The following is a 19,556-nucleotide window of genomic DNA, read 5'->3' as shown; positions in this document are numbered from 1 at the left end:
TTCAGTCTCTGCCACCTGGGTACAGCACACTCCGGTCAGTCAACATAAAATTGATGCTAGTTTTGTGGTGTATTGTTTAGTAATAATCCAAATTATGTGTGTCGAGTTAATTGCAACAATTGACGATGGTTTTAGGATTATCATACTCATCATGCTTTAATTTGCTTAATATGAGTGAGCCATTATCATGGATTCTGTTTCTAATGCATTGGTTGTTACTTCCAGACCAAGAGCAAAGACCCTCCTTCCTGTCTCATATGTTTGTATTGCCATTAAGCTTGTAAATGTCCTCACCTGTTTTCAGAAATACAACTTCAACCATGCATGCAACACTGAAATGATAAGAGTTTTTCTGTTTGCCTTTTTTATTTCCTTGTAGGAACAAAAACAAAAGAAGCCGAAGCTTCTTTGTATTTTTATGCATTTTAAATATTTTTTCTTTTCTTCATATCTTGAATTAGCTACGGAATTCTGGCTTTTCTTTCTTTGTAACACTCACAGGGACCTACTCCTTTTATTTTCCTTTCCCTCCCTAAGTGTGTAAATGAATACATTTTGAGTTTGCAACACACAGATTGCTAGAAATGGCCTGATTTGTATTCTCATAAAGAAGTAAGTGTGCTAAATTGATAACAATTATTGACTGATTATCATTTTCTTCAAGTATGGTACTTTAAGCTCATGTAGAGGAGAGGGCTAATCAGGCTCAGGACTGATTGCATCATTGTGCGCTGCATTTCTTGTCACTGATTCTTGCCCCTCCCACGCCAGACATCTGCAAATACAGATGAATAAGCACTTACTTGGTACAGTGCAACCCATCTTAAACACACTTCAGACTGCTTCTTTTGTTTTCAATAGCGTGTTTAGCAAGGATCAAAGGCCATCATTACATCAGTTCATTTGGATTATAAACTCACATCCCTCACATGACAATAAACCTGTACCTTCCAAAGGGGAGATGGAGAGAAACAAACAAACAAACAAAATCAGTGGTATCGTGAATTATGAAAAAAAGTTTCTTATTTCCCATACTTTGTCTAAGTGGATCATCTGTGGACAAGGCTTTTGTTGGCTAGTGTGTTTTAGAACAGTACCCGATACAAAGAAAACATGAATGAGTGACTGTGGTAGGAAATATGGCATCTCATTTAATCCCAAGAGTAAAATTATAACCTTTCATTTTGTTCTGCTAGGTTATAGTAACAATTAGTAGGTAAAATTCAAATTCATATGTATATGGATCCTGGTTTATAAGCTAAAAGCTTTTCTTACTGAGAATAGTGGTATCTACTTGGTAATCAGAAAAGATGAAAAATATTGAATATGTGGGAAAGTAAATAAAACAATAAAGAAAAATTTTAAAAAAATCTTCCCTGAAAAAAAAAAACAAGAATGAAAAACATCGCCTTACGTCGAGACAGGGTTTCTCTGTGTAGCTTTGGCTGTCCTGGGCTTGCTTTGTAGACCAGGCTGGCCTCAAACTCACATCAATCCACCTGCCTCTGCCTCCTGAGTGCTCGGATTAAAGGCGTGCACCACCACGCCTGGCAAGTTTAGGTATTTTTATTCATTAGCTTTTATCAAGATTATGCCTCTTTCCACATCTTGGCAAGAACTCACAGTTCATTTTTAAACATTCTCTCAACACAACCTACGCCATTGTCTTTGTGAGGTTGTAAGAATTGCCAGTGGGTGTGGCCAGCAGTGGTTAGATGGAACCACTCACGTTGTTTACGTCAGTTTTAATTGTGCTCAGACAATGATCTGTTTTACACATTGCACTTTGACAAGTCCCGTATGAAACACCACATCTGAATCTGATAAAAATGCAGATGCCTAACATCACTCAACAATTTGTTCCTGAGATGCCAGTATTACTGACTTCTCTGTCTTTAACTCAGATATCAACTGTTATATCCCAAGGATGTGATGAGCTAACAGATTCTGTAACAGGTTCCCCGAAAATACATTACCATTAGTATTTATGCTCTAGTGCTGTTTTTCAGAATACACGCAGAAATATCACTTACAAAGGAAGTGCAGTTACATGCTACCCACAGCAGAGGACTTGGCAAAGCTGATGTCTATGTCACCGATTCAAAACTGGAAGAACTGGTGAAAGCCATATAACCTAGTTATGCTAGTGACTGGCTTTGCTGTTCCTCAGTTCCCACATCTATAAAATGGGCATAATAGTATTTCCTAATTATAGAGATAACACAAAGGTGAAACAATCTATAAGCATTAAGTACCTATAATAATGCGCAGTGTATAACAAGTCATCTATATAAGTTAGCTTTTATTTTTATTGTATATTGATAAAATGGCCCCCAAATATTTTTAAATGAATAGATTAGTGAATAAAAGTTCTGAAGAATTTTTAGGAAATTATGTATTTAAGATATGGATAAATATTTTATCAGAGAGTATGCCTTTAACCATAGACTAAGACAGATTGTCTTTGTTTTTGTAGAATCTGGCTCTTCTATGTAGCTTAAAGAATGCTAGAACAGTGCTTAGTTAATTTCCTTTTGTTATAATGTCCTATAAAAACATGTTTTAATGACTAGATCTGAGTATTTATCCCTACCACAGTATTTGGCACTCCCTACATATCTGAACGTATGGAGCTATAAAGCACTGGTGGTAGACTGTGTTTCCCTATGGTGAATGAGAATGCCACACAGAAACTGTCAGTGCCTCCACATCATCCTAACGCACAAGTTACATCACGAGAGAAAGCTGACATAGTTCAGTTCCTTGTATTTTAATTATGGGGAATCTACCCATAAATCCCATAATGCACTTGGAATCTTAGAGGAATGAACAAATGAATAGTCCCCCCTCACACCCCTTTTGACTCATTAACTTGCACATTGCACTCACTCACCCCCACCCTGTCGCCCCCACACATTCAGAGCAACTGTTACTGGTGAATAGAATATACTAAAATTCATTTAGTCAGTGAGTAAGTGGAATAGCAGAAACATACAAGGTTGGTTATTGACTGAGTGGAAGATCCCATGCAGAGATCGCCAATACCAGGCAATATTCTGATTGAGTTTATTAGTTTCAATAATCAGAGATCACAGAAACCGAAAAAGAACTAGATCTTCTAATGACCATGCCTTGTGGATTGATTCAGTCATAGTTATTTGTGTGTGCGCAAGTGTGTATACATGTCCATGTGTGTTTGTATGTGTGTATGCCAAAGTGTGTAGAGAACAAAGGTTGATGTTGAGTGTCTTTCTGATTTAACCTCCCCTCCACCACACACACCTTATATTTTTTTGGAAACAGAGTCTCTCTTTGAACCCTGAGTTCACTGACTTGGACAGTCTCCTGGCCAGCAAATCTCCAGGGCTCCACCTGCCTCTGCTTCCCCAGGGCTGGGACTGTAGACTCACACCACTGCGTCTAGCATCTTATGTGGCTGAGGGGATGGGACTCAGGACTCATGCCTACATGCTAAGCGCTTTGCTGATTGCTCGTTTCCCTAGCCTCTCCGTCAACAAACTTTAATACGATCATTTACTTGGTCTTCTTTATTAGAAATGATGAACAAGCTCACTCACATTTTGCTCTTCCCAAAGCCCCATAAACTAGCAGGAATAAGGAAAGAAAGAACTAACGGGTCCAAGTTACTGCCCTTATAGCAACAGTGGGATCAACAAGAAAATCCAGGATTCTGGCTTGAAAGTTGGTATGCTAGTTTCTGAGGCCTTCAGATGTTTTAGAGAAGGTTCTATTTACATTCCAAAAGCACCAACTCATAGGTTAGCCTGAGAACTGCTCCCTTAAATAGAGGAGATGGCTTGAAGTCAGTAGCTGCATACCTCTGCGTATTTTTACAGGCATACTATTTTGTTTCATGTATGCAATTTTAAAATTTTTATTAATTTATTCATATTACATCTCAATAGTTATCCCATCCCTTGTATTCTCCCATTCCTCCCCCCTCCCGCTTTCCCACTACTCCCCTCCCCTATGACTGTGACTGTGACTGAGGGGGACTTCCTCCCCCTGTATATGCTCATAAGGTATCAAGTCTCTTCTTTGTAGCCTGCTATCCTTCCTCTGAGTGCCACCAGGCATCCCCATCCAGGGGACGTGGTCAAATATAAATGAATGTTATCACGAACCATGTGAATATAGAATTCTGACACTAGAAATTATGGGTTGAATCCAGCAAAGACATCATGATTATAGTTTTTTTTTTTATTGTATAGTTTCCTGTGCACTCACAGCATGTGAATGACACGCCTACTAATTAGCAATAGCTATTTTCAAATTTTAACCAGTGGTCTTAACAATGATTATTGCTATATGTATAGAGAACTGGCAGAGCAGAAGCTGTCCTCCATTCACAAAGTTACAAGTTTTCTATAAATAGAAGAAGGTGATAATTATTCCTGGAGAATTTTCACTTTGCATATGAATGAGCAAAGGCTGCGTGAGGCTTCTTAAGGTGTAAGATGTGCAAACTAGCTGGTTAAGACTCTCTGTTTCTTGAGGTCAAAAGAAGAACACTGTGATGGGCAGATCTGGGACCAGGGGTTCTGCTCGATCTATGGCACCAACCAAGGACAATACGTGCAGTCATCATCAAACCCCTACCCAGATCTAGCCAAGGGACAGAACATTCTCCACAGTTAAGTGGAGACTGGGGACTGACTTTCACATGAACTCTGGTGCCCCATATTTGGCCATGTCCCCTTGATGGGGAGACCTGGTGGCACTCGGAGGAAGGATAGGAGACTACCAAGAAGAGACTTGATACCCTACCTTCGTATTCAGGGGGAGGAGGTCCCCCTCAGTCACAGTCATAGGGAAGGGGAATGGGGTGAGAGTGGGAGGGAGGGAGGGAGGAATGGGAGGATGCACGGGATGGGATGGATACATCGTGGTAATTAAGTCACTCTAGAGGGAACGTCATTAATCTATCTTAAACAACTTAACAAACACTTAGATGCCTTTGACCCTGGCCAACACTGTGAAATCAGGGACTGAATTCTAACAGGAATTTTGCAGGGGCAAGCCAGATCTAACCCATAGCAGCACTCATACTTTGAATTAGCAAGAAGACATTTTGCATATATGGGAACAAATAATACGTATCTCAGGGTGTGCAGATTATTCAAGCCCATGTGTGCTTCGGTTATCCCCTCATGAGGCAATGACATCATCACTCTAATTTGTAAAAATGAAGCTAAGTCTTATGGGTAGTCAGTCATTTTCCTGACGTCCTTGTACATACATTTTGGGGCTAATGTTTTTAAGTATCATTGAACAGAAAGTCTTCCCAAATTTCAAATACCTTAAAAAATTATCCCTGGGATGGAGAGATGGCTCAGCCATTAAAGGCTAGGCTCACAACCAAAAACAAACAAAAAAAAATTATTCCCATAATATCAGACTGCCTTCTAAATACTTGTCTGTAGATGAGTACAGATAGCTCTTACATAAAAGCTGCTTACTGTAATGAAAAGTGCCTATCACAGACTCCAAATCAAAATATCAAAGTGCATAGAGCAAGACCCTGAGATTGCTCAGCCATATATGGGATAATATATATAGGATAGTTACTCCTTTTGCCATGACTCAAGGACACTGTAGAAGAAAGAGTGGAAAGATTGAAAGAGGCAGATGTTGGGGAGAGCTCTGCAAAGCGCGGTCTTCTGGGTAAGACAGGGCACTCAAGAAGACTCACGAGCGTCTGGCTCTCAGCATAAAGCCAGCACAAGATCAGACCAGGAAACATTCCAGTGTGGATGGGGGAGGGGCTCATGAAATCCCACCTTTAGCTGAGAGCTATTGGCATTTGTCACCTTCTGGGGAGAAGACCAACAGTTTCCTCAGAGGTGTGGTTCCTGTATAGGTTGCCCATGCTACAATAGGTGGCTGTATACCCACGTGCATTTGGGCAACTCTAGTTATACTTGGTGAGTTATTAAAAAAATAATAAAGAAGAAGATATGAGGTTACGTAGGGGACGTGAGGGAGGAGCATGGAAGAAGTTAGAACAAACTCGGTTGCCTTATACAGAGAAATTAAAGTTTCAAAGAATAGGATCCATAAAACTTAGGACCTTTAGGAAGAAACTAATGTTTTACTTGTTTTAAACTTAAGATTAGTTTACGTGGTTGAAAAGCCTCATGGTTACTAGAAGTAGGGGATTTTTTTTTTCATTTTAAAAGTAAGTGAATCTTATTCATTAAGAATAATGACCATTATAAAAACATTTGAAAAGAACAAGTAAAATGTGAGTCGTTGTTGTCACATGAGTCACTCACTCACCGTCTGCCAAGTGTCATTTCCTAAGAAATGAGGCGCTGGAGTCCAGTTGATTGATGGAACAAGGTGATAAATTATTGGCAGAGGAATCTTCATTCTTGTTTGTTTTAACAAAGAGGAAACTCTAATTTTTCTGTAAAGACAGAGCCAATTGCTCATACTAACAAATTTAGGATCTGACTAAAACTTATGAATGCCAATGACCTTGGCTTGCCTGTCTGTCAGTGGTTTACAATTAACTAGAGAAAATTATCCATTCACAGGAATCTTGATTTAGTAGAAACAGAGAAAAAAAAAGGTCTCAAGACCGAAAATCCCTACAAGATGAAAGTTAACTTTTACTCAGTAACCCAGAAATATGTAATGTATATTAAGAAAACAACCTCCAGACCCCAGCATCATTAGCAATATGTTTATCATGATAATAACATCACTGTTGTGGGGAAAAACAACCTGGTAGCATATTGAAAGCATAGGCGCTAATGTCTGGCAAATATTCAACTAAAGCTAACCTCTTGCATAGTGAGGTTAGTTTTTCATAATTGTGAGTAAACCCTTTTTTATTAAATACAAGCTTATTTTCTTTGTAATTGCATACATATGCATATGCCTCTGTATATAAGTGCAGGTGCCCATAGGGTCCAGAAAAGGGTATTGGATATCACAGAGGTGGAATTTAGAGGTGTTTGCAACATACTCAACATGGTCATGGGAACCAAATGCAGGTCCCTCTGAGAGAGCAGCAGGTACTCTCAAATTCTGAGTCACTTATCCAGCCCTTCTCCCACAATCCCAAATGAATATGGACCATGGGTTCCTTTTATCTTTGATGTATCTCTCTCTCTCCTTGCTTTTTTTTTCTTTTTCTGTCTTTTTTTTTTTTGGAGTGGGACTAAGTATACCATATTGTCTTATATAGAGTTAAGTTTCGATTAAATTAAGTTTGCCTACACATAGCCAAAATCAGAGTGAAAACAGAAGACAACTTCTCATTTTAAATGCCTCATAATTCCGCAAATTTCTGTGGCCAAATAAAAAGGCATTATATAGCAATTCAAGCATGCATAGCTCATTTTCTAAAGGAAAAAATGTTAGGCAAAAAGCATAGTTTAAAATGTTATGTGTTTACCTATATGGTTTCCTGCCAAGCAAGATTCTATTTAGTAATTATGAGTTATTTTTAAAATAACCTGTTATATAAAAAGATAGAACAATTGTATCTCCAGTTTTAAAAATAATGGCTCTCATCTTTGCAGGATGGCTAGCTAAATATGTATTTGTTATTGTCAGTTCAGCTAAATTCTGATTGTAGGAGCAGATATGAGTTAATGACTAAATATTTATGTCTCCCTACTTCAGACACACAGTGTACTAGGCTTTAGGGACACAAAGACAAATGAGACAAAGCTCTCTGCCCTTTTAGAGTTTGGAGAACAGACTGAGGGAGAGGTTGTGAAAGAGCGATATGATCAGCCACTGTGAGGTCTGCATGCACAAAGTCATGTAGGACTCAGGATGACATTCATACATACAAAAGCCAAAATAGAGTTATTCCCTGACAGGGTGACAATGTCCCCACTAGAAACCACAAGCCAACAAACAAAAAGTGCAGTGTCAGGAATGCTTTATAATCTTGAGAGTTTTCGGTTAGTGAGGTCCATAGCCCCTGATCCAATATTACACGCTATTACCGTAGTTTTGGTTTTTCTTCGTAACTGTAAGGCCCTAATACTTTAGACACCTCATACTTTAGTTGTAGGACATTGAGAAATCAAGCTTGTACTCGCCTAGAAGCGTTATCCCTACTGGCTAGCTTTTGTGATGCTGGAGGTGCTATGTATATTACTGGAAAAGAAAAATAACCAACAGTGTGCCCTCTGTCCTGTATTGTGAGCCCATGAGTTATAATAATGACTGGCCTGGCAAGACATGCACACAGGTACAAGAACGGCTCAAACAGCACTGGTGTAAACAGCAGCTTTCTGATTAGATTTAAGTCTTGTCCACAAAAATGAAACCCTGGCACGGGCCAGGGACGTAGACAAGTCATAGGCCTAGAGAGAGAATTTACAACCATTTTGCTGCCAAATGGGATAGTTTTAAATTGATTCTCAATTAGTTATCGTTACACCCATAGATTAATTCATTTCCCGATCTGATCAGAGAAGCTTCTGTTGCAATACACGGCTATTAACATAGAGACCAAAGTTCAGGGGGGAAAAAGATGCTGGAATGTGTGTATCTAAATGGACTATCTGTGTGGCATCCTGTCCTCCCAAGGCTTAGAGAATCCATGAAAAAAATGTAAAAGACAGAGGTGGTAGGTGAGCACAAAGGAAAAAAATGTCTTCTGGACATACCAGGAAAGCTACACATCGGGAACTCAGGATGGTTTTGATAGCATGCGCAAGTCCTGTGCGCACTCAAAGTCAGGCCAAATCCCAGGGTTGCAGAGGGGAGCTGGGCATGAAGACCTTGGGGCAGGGCGCTATTGGCAAATGAGAGTTTGTAGGAGAGAAAGAGCCATTTTCTATGAGAGTGGCCTCTGGCCTCTGGCCAGTCGACCATGCTCCAGTGGAAAGACACATATCTTAGAATATGTGGGCAGAACAAATTTAATTTGACAAGTTAAAAAAAAAAAACAGAAGAAAGGACACAGAGCTGGATGATGGGGAATGGGATGGATCTGAGAGAAGATGGCGGAGAGGGCTGAAAATGATGAAAATACATTGTGTTCAATTCTGAAAGGACACACACACACACACACACACACACACACACACACACACACACACCATTGATTATCTTAGGAGAGTTTAAAAGAAAAGATAGAAAGCAGTAGCTATGCCTTCCTCATATTGGAAGATCCCTTTTATGGCATTTATTGATCTGAGAGGTTGCTAACAACATTAGAAACATGGGAGTCAGATTAACACTTAAGGGTAGGAGAGTAATTATTCAATGGGATAACAAAATCATTCAGTAGAATTATTCAATATGTATATAATAATGGGTAGTAGGTCAGTGCGATGACTTGGTGTGTAAAAGAACTTGTCAATAAACCCGACAAATTCAATCTCTGGGACCCAAACAATAGAAGGAGGACACTGGGTCTTGAACGCTGTCCTCTGAATGCTACACAATCTGTGGCATGTGTGTGTCCCACCCCGTGTACGCTGGGTGCCATCCAAGGGCCCACCAGCCTCTTTTTGTTCCTTCTCTGCGTTTCCTGGTAAATATGAGGCTCCTGCGACACTAATATTCTGCTTTGCCTCAAGCTCAATGCAGTGGATTCAGCTAACCTTGGATTGAAACTCCCAAAGCCATAAGCCATAATAAATTTCTTTTCTTCTCCAAAGTGGAAAAAAATCACTTTTGTGATTCAGAGAGAATAGGTAAGAAATATTGACTAGAGAATATTTGAAAACTTGACTGATTAAGTAAACTGCCCAGAATTGCTCTTTGTTAGCACAAACCCACAATCCCTGTCCCAAATCTCGTTTATTTTCCACTACATTGCTTTTAACTATCCAAGGTTGAATCTCAAATAATTAATAAAGTGCTTAATGTATAAATAAGCCTGCAATTTAACATGGGGTAGCTAAGAGAAACACCAACAGCGTTCTGAGACTAGACTTAGTCTGAACACAAACTTCAGCTCTTAGAGTGTGCACCAAGGCTGAAGGAATTATTAAGTAGGTTTGTGCTAACTGAACTTTCCTTTGTAACAAAAATAAATTAGTTTGCTTCCTTTCAATTCTTCAGTATAATTCCACAGAACAGCTCTGAACATGGCTGTGTAGTTGAGCTCAGGAGCAAAGACTAAGAGAGAAAAAAATGACAGCTTTGAACGATGACACCAGCGGCACACTGGCTTCCAGCCCGAGCCGCTCAGAGAAACCAGTGGCCACATGGCTCCCAAGGATGGAGTCTTGCATGAAGCCACCTGCTTCCAGGGACCTTTCCCTTGTTCTTTAGCCTGCCAGGTTCACCGAGGCCAGCCAGAGTTCAGCAGTAGGAAGAGCTCATTTGTAATGCTCCGGCAATCCCGGTGACTGAAGGGAAATCATTCAAGGAACAGGAAGTACGTAAAACATGCTTAAGCAAATTATTTAAGATGATTTATTAGTTCATTCATCCACATGCGAGTTCATGAAAAAGTATAAAACAAATGGAGAAACTACAATTCAGCTACTTTTATAATCCTGGCAAGCACAGGCTGTTCAAATTCTTCAAAACTGAAATGCCTTTTACAGTCCCCCTATTTGATCCATGGAAATCAAGGTGGCTGCTCATTTGTATCGATTCCTGCCCCTCTCCAACTTGGCTGAAAAGAAACTATCTTTACCCCCTTTGAACTAAAGCTAGGCAGCACAAGTCCAGCATGGGAGAACTTCTCCAAAGGACTGATTAAAGTTCTCTCTCTCTCTCTCTTCTAAAGATCAAAGGCAGCTTTAAAAACAAACTTGAGGTTTTATATCTGCAGGTATTAAATTCTCTCTTCGCATTTGCGTTAGTTCATGTAGCATTTGTGTGGCACATTACAACATCTTTCATGTAGTAGATCTGAAAATCTCTTTGTGTGGCTGGAGATAATAGCTTAGTGTGCTATACGTTGTAAGCCAGCACGTAGCCTTTGGTAGACAGGAGATGCAGTGCCCACGTGAAAAGTTTCTTTTTCTGGCTGGGGTGAAATTCTCCATTCAGTCTAGGAAGTGCTTTTTTTTTTTTAAACAACATGTTTGGTGGTGCCCCTTTTTTATCTTCCCCATCAAGCAAGCAGAAGTTACCAAATATAAAGGTAAATAAGAGCCCCCCCCCAAATGATGGTTAGACCTTTAGCTTGGACCTTCAGCTAACCTGCTGACCTAGGGGGGTCTCAGAAATGTAGGCCCACAGCTTCCTTTTGAAGTGAGCACTGGGTTGACTTGGATGAATGTGTTTTGAAAGAAACAACGGGCTGAAATAATTGTGGAAGAAAGTGAATGTGATGCTACTGAACAGGCTGTTTTGCAAGCTATTTTCTGATAGGTCTAGCTGATGAATTTTTCTGCATCCCTCATATATAAATAGCAACAAATTAACTTCTAAAAATAAAAAAGGAAACACAAAAAGATTTAAAAGCAAGTGCCCTTTCCAAACCTCTGAGCGAGTGCTATGAAAAACATTGATCAACGTTGAATAGAAAGCAAGTAAGAGTCCATTGGTTGATTACAAAGAATTACGGAGATTTCATTAAGCCTAATTATATGTCATGAAATCCAGTTCTTACAAAGAGTCTTGGTGAAGGTAAGTCTATAGATTATAGTGTAGATTAGTTTAACAAGATTCTGATTACGCTCCAATTTGCTTGCTGTCAAATCAGCATATGATATGCACAGATATGGCAACATGCCTACCATTCGGTTGTAAATAGTATGGCCTCTCCTCAGAAACTCACCACAGGCCATGTCACCTGTCCTGTTCCAGTGTATTTCAGGGACTTCTGAAGGGAAGGATGGTAAGTGGAGCCTTGTTGGCAACACCTGGCAACAAGGCACACCTGCACATCCTTCTGAGAAACCTAGGAATGCAAAGGAGAATAGAAAGCATCCAAAATATTTTAGCGGACGGCACAGTGATATTGCTCAAACCCGATCAACCAGCTGCTGGTAACGTTGCCAGCTCTGAGGGACTGGCGGTCTGGCTGTGGCACCTGAAGAAAGGATGGAGTCGTGCAGATGCCTAGAGAAGTTAATTTGAATTTACACATGCTTAGCTGGCCCTGCTTTTAGCTTTGGGAGTTTCCAACTCTGTGGAACCTAATATTCCTAAGGAAAAAAATTAACTCCTTATCTTTCAATCAGTCAAGTGTGATCGCCATGAAGAATTCAGGGGCATTGGGTGAAAAGGCAATTGGGAGATGCAGGCAATTGGGAGAAATGCCTGCATTAATAAACTGGCTCTAAGAGTAAGCAAGGGAGCATGTGAGTGCAAGATTCTGGGCTTTGACTTCCTTATGTCTAAAGTGGAAATAGAAGCTATCACACCTATGATATGAAACATCATATTAGTGATGAAGACAGTGACATTAATTCACATGCATTTATCACAGGGTTTAGTCCATGTCTTAGTTAGGTTTCTATGACTGTGATAAAAAAAATATCATGACCAAAAGAAACTTTGGTCTTATAACTGTTAGGTCGCACACTCCATCACTGGGGGATCTTGGGGCAGGAACTAAGGGCGTGAACCTGGACAACTGACACACGAGCACATCACAAGCCAACTGTAATGTCTTCTTTCTTGCTTATCCCCCAAGATCTCATATTCATAGCAACATCACATTATAAAGCATTAATAATTTAAAAAGTGCCAGTCCTTAAATTTTCAAACACGTTTGACCAACGTTCAGTCATTTAAAAATATCCAAAGTCTCCATCAAAGTCCAAAACCTTTAAAAAAAAATAATACCCAAAGTCTCTCAAATGTGAACTCCTATAAAGTAAAATGAGTGAACATCAGAACAGGTTAAATGCTTTCTTATTCCAAGATGAAAGAACTGGGGACACAATTACTTTAAATCGCAGCAAAACCAAAGACTGAGTGTCAAAAACTCTGTGTAGGACTTGATACCCTATGAGCATATACAGAGGGAGGAGGTCCCCCTCAGTCACAGTCATAGGAGAGGGGAGTAAGGGGAAAATGGGAGGGAGGGAGGAATGGGAGGAGACAAGGGATGGGATAGCAATTGAGATGTAATATGAATAAATTAATAATAAAAAAAGAGCTTGTGCAGCTTTACGCCTCTGGCTCCTCCCTCCACAGCACACACGGCTTGTCTGGTATGTTCAGGCTGACTCTACTCCGCAGGAGCCCAACCCTCACCAATAGCCTCCCCTGGACTATAATCACATGATGCTGCAAACTGGTGCTAAGCCTCAACTTCTCTCCCGACCGACCCACTCAGTCCCAGGCATTCTACTGCACCTGAAGCCGCACCTTCACCAGTGGCCTCTCCTAGCCTTTCCCACTGCTAAACCTCAGCTGTTCTCCAAGACTCCTTCATGCCTTCAAAACTAGCACCACCTAGGAGACTCTTGTATCTTCCCAAAGTCCGTAGGCAGCACAAGATACACCCTTAGTCCCTTCTGGATCACAGTGTCTGTGTCACCCCAACGGAACACTTCCTAGAATTTCTGGTTTTGCCCTCAGTGATGCCGGTCTCAATCACAACCGACTCTTGAGCTCCACCCGGTCAGGAGCTATTGTTCAGTCAAGCAAAAATTTTCCTTTACTGGTTCTGGTCCCTTGTAAAGTACCAACCATTCTTCATCTCCCGGTTAGACAAAATCACAGATGCTTAAGTCAGAATATCAGACAGCCTCGACAGAATCGTTAACGGACTTTCAAACTTCCTTTTGAAACTTTACAAGCCAGCCCCGAGGACTTCATCACCGACCCTTCTCTCAGCATTATCTCCTAGGTTCCCGCAGCTGCTCCCTAAGCTCTGAACACTCACTACCTTTTTCTAGTCCAACGTTCCAGAGTCTTTCCACAATCCTTCCCACAGCACAGTCAGGTCTGTCACGGCAATATCCCATGACCTGGTACCAATTTCTGTCTTAGAATTTCTATTGCTATAATAGTAAGGCCAAAGCAGTTCTGGGGGAAACGGGTCATTTTACCTTCTGAGTAAATCTTAGGGCTTGCTCCATCGCTGAAGGATACCAGGGCAGCAACCTGGAGGCAGAAACCTGGCCGCAGGAGCGATGGAAGAATGCCGGAGTGCCGAGTGCCGTGCCGGCTACGCGTTCGCTCCTTTTGACTGCCTCAGCCTGCTTTCTTGCACAACTCCCGGACCACCTCCCCAGAGCTAGCACCACCTCCTGCGCTCTGGGCCCTCCCACACCAATCACTTCTCAAGAGAATGTCCCTCAGACTCGCCCAGAGGCAATCTGATAGAGGCATTTTTTTTCTCAATTGAGGCTCTTCTTCCCAGAGAACTTTTGTTAAGTTGACAACGACAAAACAGAAAACAAAATACCAACAGGTCGGCCCACGGTAGATAGCCAGTGAATATCAACCTACTGTTACTGGTGGTTTTTTTTTTTTTTTTTTTTTAATAGGTGGAAAAAGAATCATTCTCAATTTGGGGAAAAAAAGATTTTTTTTTTTTTTTTAATGGCAGAGTCTCATGTAGCCCAAGCTTATCTCAAACTCACTGTGCATCTGAGAATGGCTGTAACTACCGATTTTCCTGCTTCTATCTCCCAAGAGTTAGGACTGCAGCTTCAATGTGTTTTTAAAGAACTGCCTGAGATAACACTTTGTATGTAATAAAAATGCATAAATTTAAATTGTATAGTTGACTGACAAGTTTCAGTTAACGTAATGGTTACTTCTATCACCACAGACGTTCCCGAATGTATTTTAATGTTTAATCTCCTCGGAGCCAAGGAAACAGTTTGATTTCTAAAAACTATAGCTTCACCTTCTGCCTCCTTATAACTTCATAGAAATGGATATAATAATAATAATAATAATAATAATATATATATATATATATATATATATATATATATATATATATATGTTCTCACTATGAAAGCCTGGCTGGCTTGTGATTCATTCTGTTAGACCAGGCTGTCCTTGAATTTGTTATATACAGTTTCTCTGTGGGCTGCCTCTCTGGAGCTGGAATTCCGACATGTGAGGATATGCCTGAGCAAGTGTCTCAAGCTCTTAGTGCATCACAGTACAGCCAGTCTTGAGCTGGAGAGCAGATTGGTATAGATGGCTCTCTTTTTCTCCACTAGGAAGACAAGTGCTGAAACACTCCTGCATATGCCTTTTGATGAATACATGTTTTCATTCACTTTATTTAAGTGCCTGGAAATGGAAGTGTTAGAACATACATTATATACTATACACATTATATACTATGCGTTTAAATCTATAAGCACCTTCCTGATCCTTTTCATGTTGCATTTTACACTGCCACTGAAGACGTATGAGGGACCCTCTACTCCGCGTGCCCAATGCCGAGTATTCCTCCTTTTAATCTTCTAATAGCTTTCCTACTGTTTGAATCCTGAATGTTCTCCAAAGACCCACAGTGTTGAAAACAGGGGCCTGATGTCCTGGGAATGGTTGTTGCCATTCTGTGGAAGTGAGACCTACAAGAAGAAAAGCAAGCCACTCCCTTGAAGGCAATACTAGAACCTGACCCCTTGTGTCTCCTTTTCCTTCCTAGACACCCATGAAGTGACTTCTTCACCTTCCAAGTGCTCTCTCTATGGTGTCCTGTGATCGCTAGAGGCCAATGAATAATTTCATCAAGAATACAGCTACAGTGAGGGCTTAGTTCATTTTTTTCTTTTCTTCTTTTTCTTCTTCTTTTGGTTTCTCAAGACAAGGTTTCTCTGTGTACCCCTGGTTGTCCTGGACTCAATTTGTAAACCAGGCTGGCCTCGAATTTGTAGAGATATGCCTGCCTCTGCCTCCCAAGTTCTGGGATTAAAGGTGTGCGCCACCCCCGCTGGCCATTCTTTTCCTAAAAGGTAATTATTTTGAATAGCTTCCCATACATGCTTTAGAAATTTCAATATCTCTTATTCAATATCAATATCTTTTAATAAGTTTGCATAAATCTCTTGCATGTGTTTTATTTGCCTATATCCTTACTACTAATGTAATCACACATAGAAAGTGAATCATAAACTCAATCTGTTATTGTCTTTGTAGGCGCATGAATTTACTTTATAGGGTATCACTCATTATTATTTTGTTGAGGTAATAATGTGTTCTGACTAAGAAACTCTTACCCATCTCAGCATGGTAAAGACAGTCTCTTTGTATTCTTTTAGAAAGTGCACAGTGTTAGCTTTATAATTAGGTTTGTTGATACATCTTGAATTTTTTTATTTTAAGTAGTTTCATTTACAGCAAAATGCGTGTTATTTTGGCATTGAATTAGGTTGCTATTTTATAGGAAAGATCATTTTAAGACATAGAGGTATGTATTTGTTTGGGACTCTTTCCTTCCATCTACCAATTTTTCTGTCTGCACTCTGATGCTGGCTTTTTATTTTTCACAAATGTACCTTTACATTCTAGAAATAGCGGACATTGTTCTGTTAATTATTCCATCAACTGCTCTCAGTGCCTTCGAATCTCTGCCTACAGGCTTGCCTTCCTCTCATTTTAGCTCACCTCGGTTTCCGCTCCCCCACTCTCCGCTTATGTATTGAAAGCTCTGTAATTCGAAAATCAGTGCTTCTGGAATCATGTCATCATAATGATCCATATCTGGCAGTACCTCACACACATCAACAGTACAGCTGCTCTGAGTTTCCTAGATTTAGGCTTAGGCTTATGTTCATCACTTTAATTTTTTAGAGCTGAGGTGTTTCACGGTCTGTTCTCATCCAAACCAGGCTAGGATTTTTTTTCCCAAAGTTTGACAATCATCAATAATTACTTCCTGGGATTCCTTTGTAGCTTTTCTGAAAGTGACTTTTACTTATTTCTCCTGGTGCTATTTCTAGTTGCCTCGGAGACTACAATCTACAGCTGTACGTCATCAAAGCTCACTACAAGACCAAATATCCACAACACGCAAATTCCAATTGCTTTTGTTCTTTCCTCTGTAATAGTTAAGTCCCATCCTTCCTTATATGTATATCAGGATACATGGAATATTAATTTTTACTTAAGTGGTTAACTTTTAGATTTTTTTATTTTTTTTAATTGAAATGGAATGGCATTGTACCTTTCTTTTTTTTTTCCAACCTCACACATGTACCTTCTCAAGTTGATAGCATATTTATCTTTTATTATATTTGTTACATGCAAACACACATATATCACACATATGTATACACACACACACACACACACATGTGATTTTAAGGCTGACCATTGTGCACTGGACAAATCATAAGGGGGCTCATCACTGACCTCCCTTAAGTAACTTTTAGCAGGATAAAGTAACTTTCTATATTCATCCGTACACACGCATTTCCCTTTGTCCTTTGTGTAAAGTGTCATTTTTTATGCTTTGCAGAAGATGACTTGGTCTCCTAAGGACACATTTGTTCATATATGGAAGTTATACACGGCAGTTATGAGGTCTGCTTTTGGCCCAGTTCCCTAGAGGAAATGTCTAAAACAGACTTCAGCTCAAGATTTGCTGGAGGAAGGTTATCAGAAGAGTGGCCGGAGGACAACAAGAAAAGGTCAGTCAGTCACTCTGATTCCAGATCACACAGATTATTCCTTTTCATTCTTCCTTTGTAATTTAGCTTCATTTTAACTGACAAGTATATATTTATGGGGTGCAATATGATGTATTGATACAGAATACTATTCAGAAATTTTGTCATTTTCAATAATATAAAGAACTTAGAAAACACAATGCTAAGCAAAATAAGCCAGGCAAGAAGAAACAAAAGCTACCCAGTCTCCTTACGTAGAATCTAAGCAGGCTGAATCCAGAGCGCGATAGAGCAGAGGGGTGTTACCAATAGTGAGGGATCAGTTCCTTCAGATCCCACAGGGAAGATCTGCAGCACAAATTATATCAGTCAATCTGTATTGGGCAAGGATACCGACCCTTTGTTCACTACACTAGCCAATCGCTGAGTAGAGTAGTCCTTTCTCTTGGAATAGAAGCAGGCTCAGCCTCCCGGGACAAGTGGGTTTCATTAGCTGAAACATATAATTTAGTAAAGAAGCTGATGTGATGCGTTATCACCCTAGGTCTGGATAGGCAATACGTCATCCATTGTAGAGATACCAGAACAGAGTATAATTTTTAAAACACCATCCAAGACTTACTGATGTGTTTCCAATAGGTAGACTATATGAGTTCAGAAATGAAGGGGGGGAAAAGTCTTCCTTTCCCCTTTCTTCTAGTGAACTACTTGGAGAAGTTGCCTTTCTTGCCCCGACAAGATTATGTTCTGTGGTTGCTGATGGTCAGCCTGTAGAAGGGCCAGCACACAAAGGGTATATATGACTACATGTCATTGGCCTGCACCTTTATGAGGAAAGTGACTACTTCTCAGTATGGGAGCTGAGTACGTGGGATTAGCACATGGCTAGATTTTTGTAACGCATGCCTTGTTCAGGAGCAATACGTTACTATGTAAAGGAGCTGTGGTCTGATGAAGCTCTGACCACTACAGGGTCAGCATTCCTTAGGGATGAGCATCTGTGTTGCCACACTAGACAAACAACTAGACCACAGGACTGCTATTCCCCGGGTGGTAGGGAGCTAGGCTATGAGTGTCTGTTACGACTTTGACGTTAACCTCAGGGATGAGGAATTTACTCATGACAGTAATACAACCCTTGTGTCATTTTCGCAGAAAATGCAATCAACAACCTTGGAGACGCTGTGCTGAACTTACTGGGAAAAGCAGGTGTATCCGAGTGGGGCAAGTTATGCGCTGAAAGAACCTGGGGTGCCTGACTGTCACCTCATCAGACCTGTTCGTTGAAATGATGCTTCTAGCCCCAGCTGAAGTAAGTTTGGCTGTTAGTCACAGTGAGGTGTCCAAAAGTGTCCATCATGTGGGCTGGTAGGAGCAGACTCATTCTGGAAGTTGCCACCTTTAACCTAAATATGCAGCTGACTGTAAGAAGATTCAGACTCTCCCCCCCCCCAACCCCGTGTGTTTCAAGGGGAAGGAATACTACTGTGAAACCTGTGATCTGCTTCTCTTCCTATTTCTTTTCTTGTAAAAGTAACTTTTAAGATGTAAAAGTATTTTTTTTTATTTGCTGGAGGCTTACTGTCTCTGTCTGCTAACCTACGTCTCGTCCTGGAAGCTTCTAGCACCCCTACCATCTAGTGACTTACTGCTAAACAAGCTCACCCTTTCTAGTTCTTTTTGAACTCTGCCTGGCTGGCTCAGCTCAGCTGTCTGGCTCAAAATCCTCTCCAATCTAACTCATTTACACTGGCTTCTCTCAGCATTTGACTGAATTGCTCTGCCTGGCCTCAAACTAACTCCAGCAATCTGTTCTAATCTTCTGGCTCCTTCTCATTCTCTGGCTTATTCTGTCTTTACCTGTGTCTAGTTTGTTCTCTCTTCTACCCATCTCTGAAAAACTCTCCCAATAAAACTGTTTCCCTTCTCTCTCTCTCCTTCTTCCCTGATCTATAAAGGTGCCTCTCTTTCCTCTCTCTTCTTGTGAGAGCTGGCCATATCCTATTCTGTCAGATCTTCCCCTGATCCATTTTGTCTGCCTCTCAATTAGACATCGCTTTT

At 40.4% G+C, this 19,556-nt stretch overlaps 1 long non-coding RNA gene across 1 annotated transcript in view; it reads left to right on the top strand.

Annotated features, from left to right (window-relative positions):
- LOC311605309 overlaps nucleotides 1-19,556 on the top strand; it is a 169,674-nt gene that overhangs the window by 41,481 nt on the left and 108,637 nt on the right. Inside the window, exons 3-4 of the long non-coding RNA XR_014781892.1 lie at nucleotides 17,345-17,516; nucleotides 18,651-18,807. This is a non-coding gene — a long non-coding RNA (uncharacterized lncRNA). The remainder of the gene's footprint in view (nucleotides 1-17,344; nucleotides 17,517-18,650; nucleotides 18,808-19,556) is intronic.

This window comes from Acomys minous (genome assembly GCF_964271855.1).
Source record: "Acomys minous genome assembly, chromosome: 9".
Classification (NCBI taxonomy): Eukaryota; Metazoa; Chordata; class Mammalia; order Rodentia; family Muridae; genus Acomys; species Acomys minous.
This window is presented reverse-complemented; position numbering and strand designations above follow the sequence as displayed.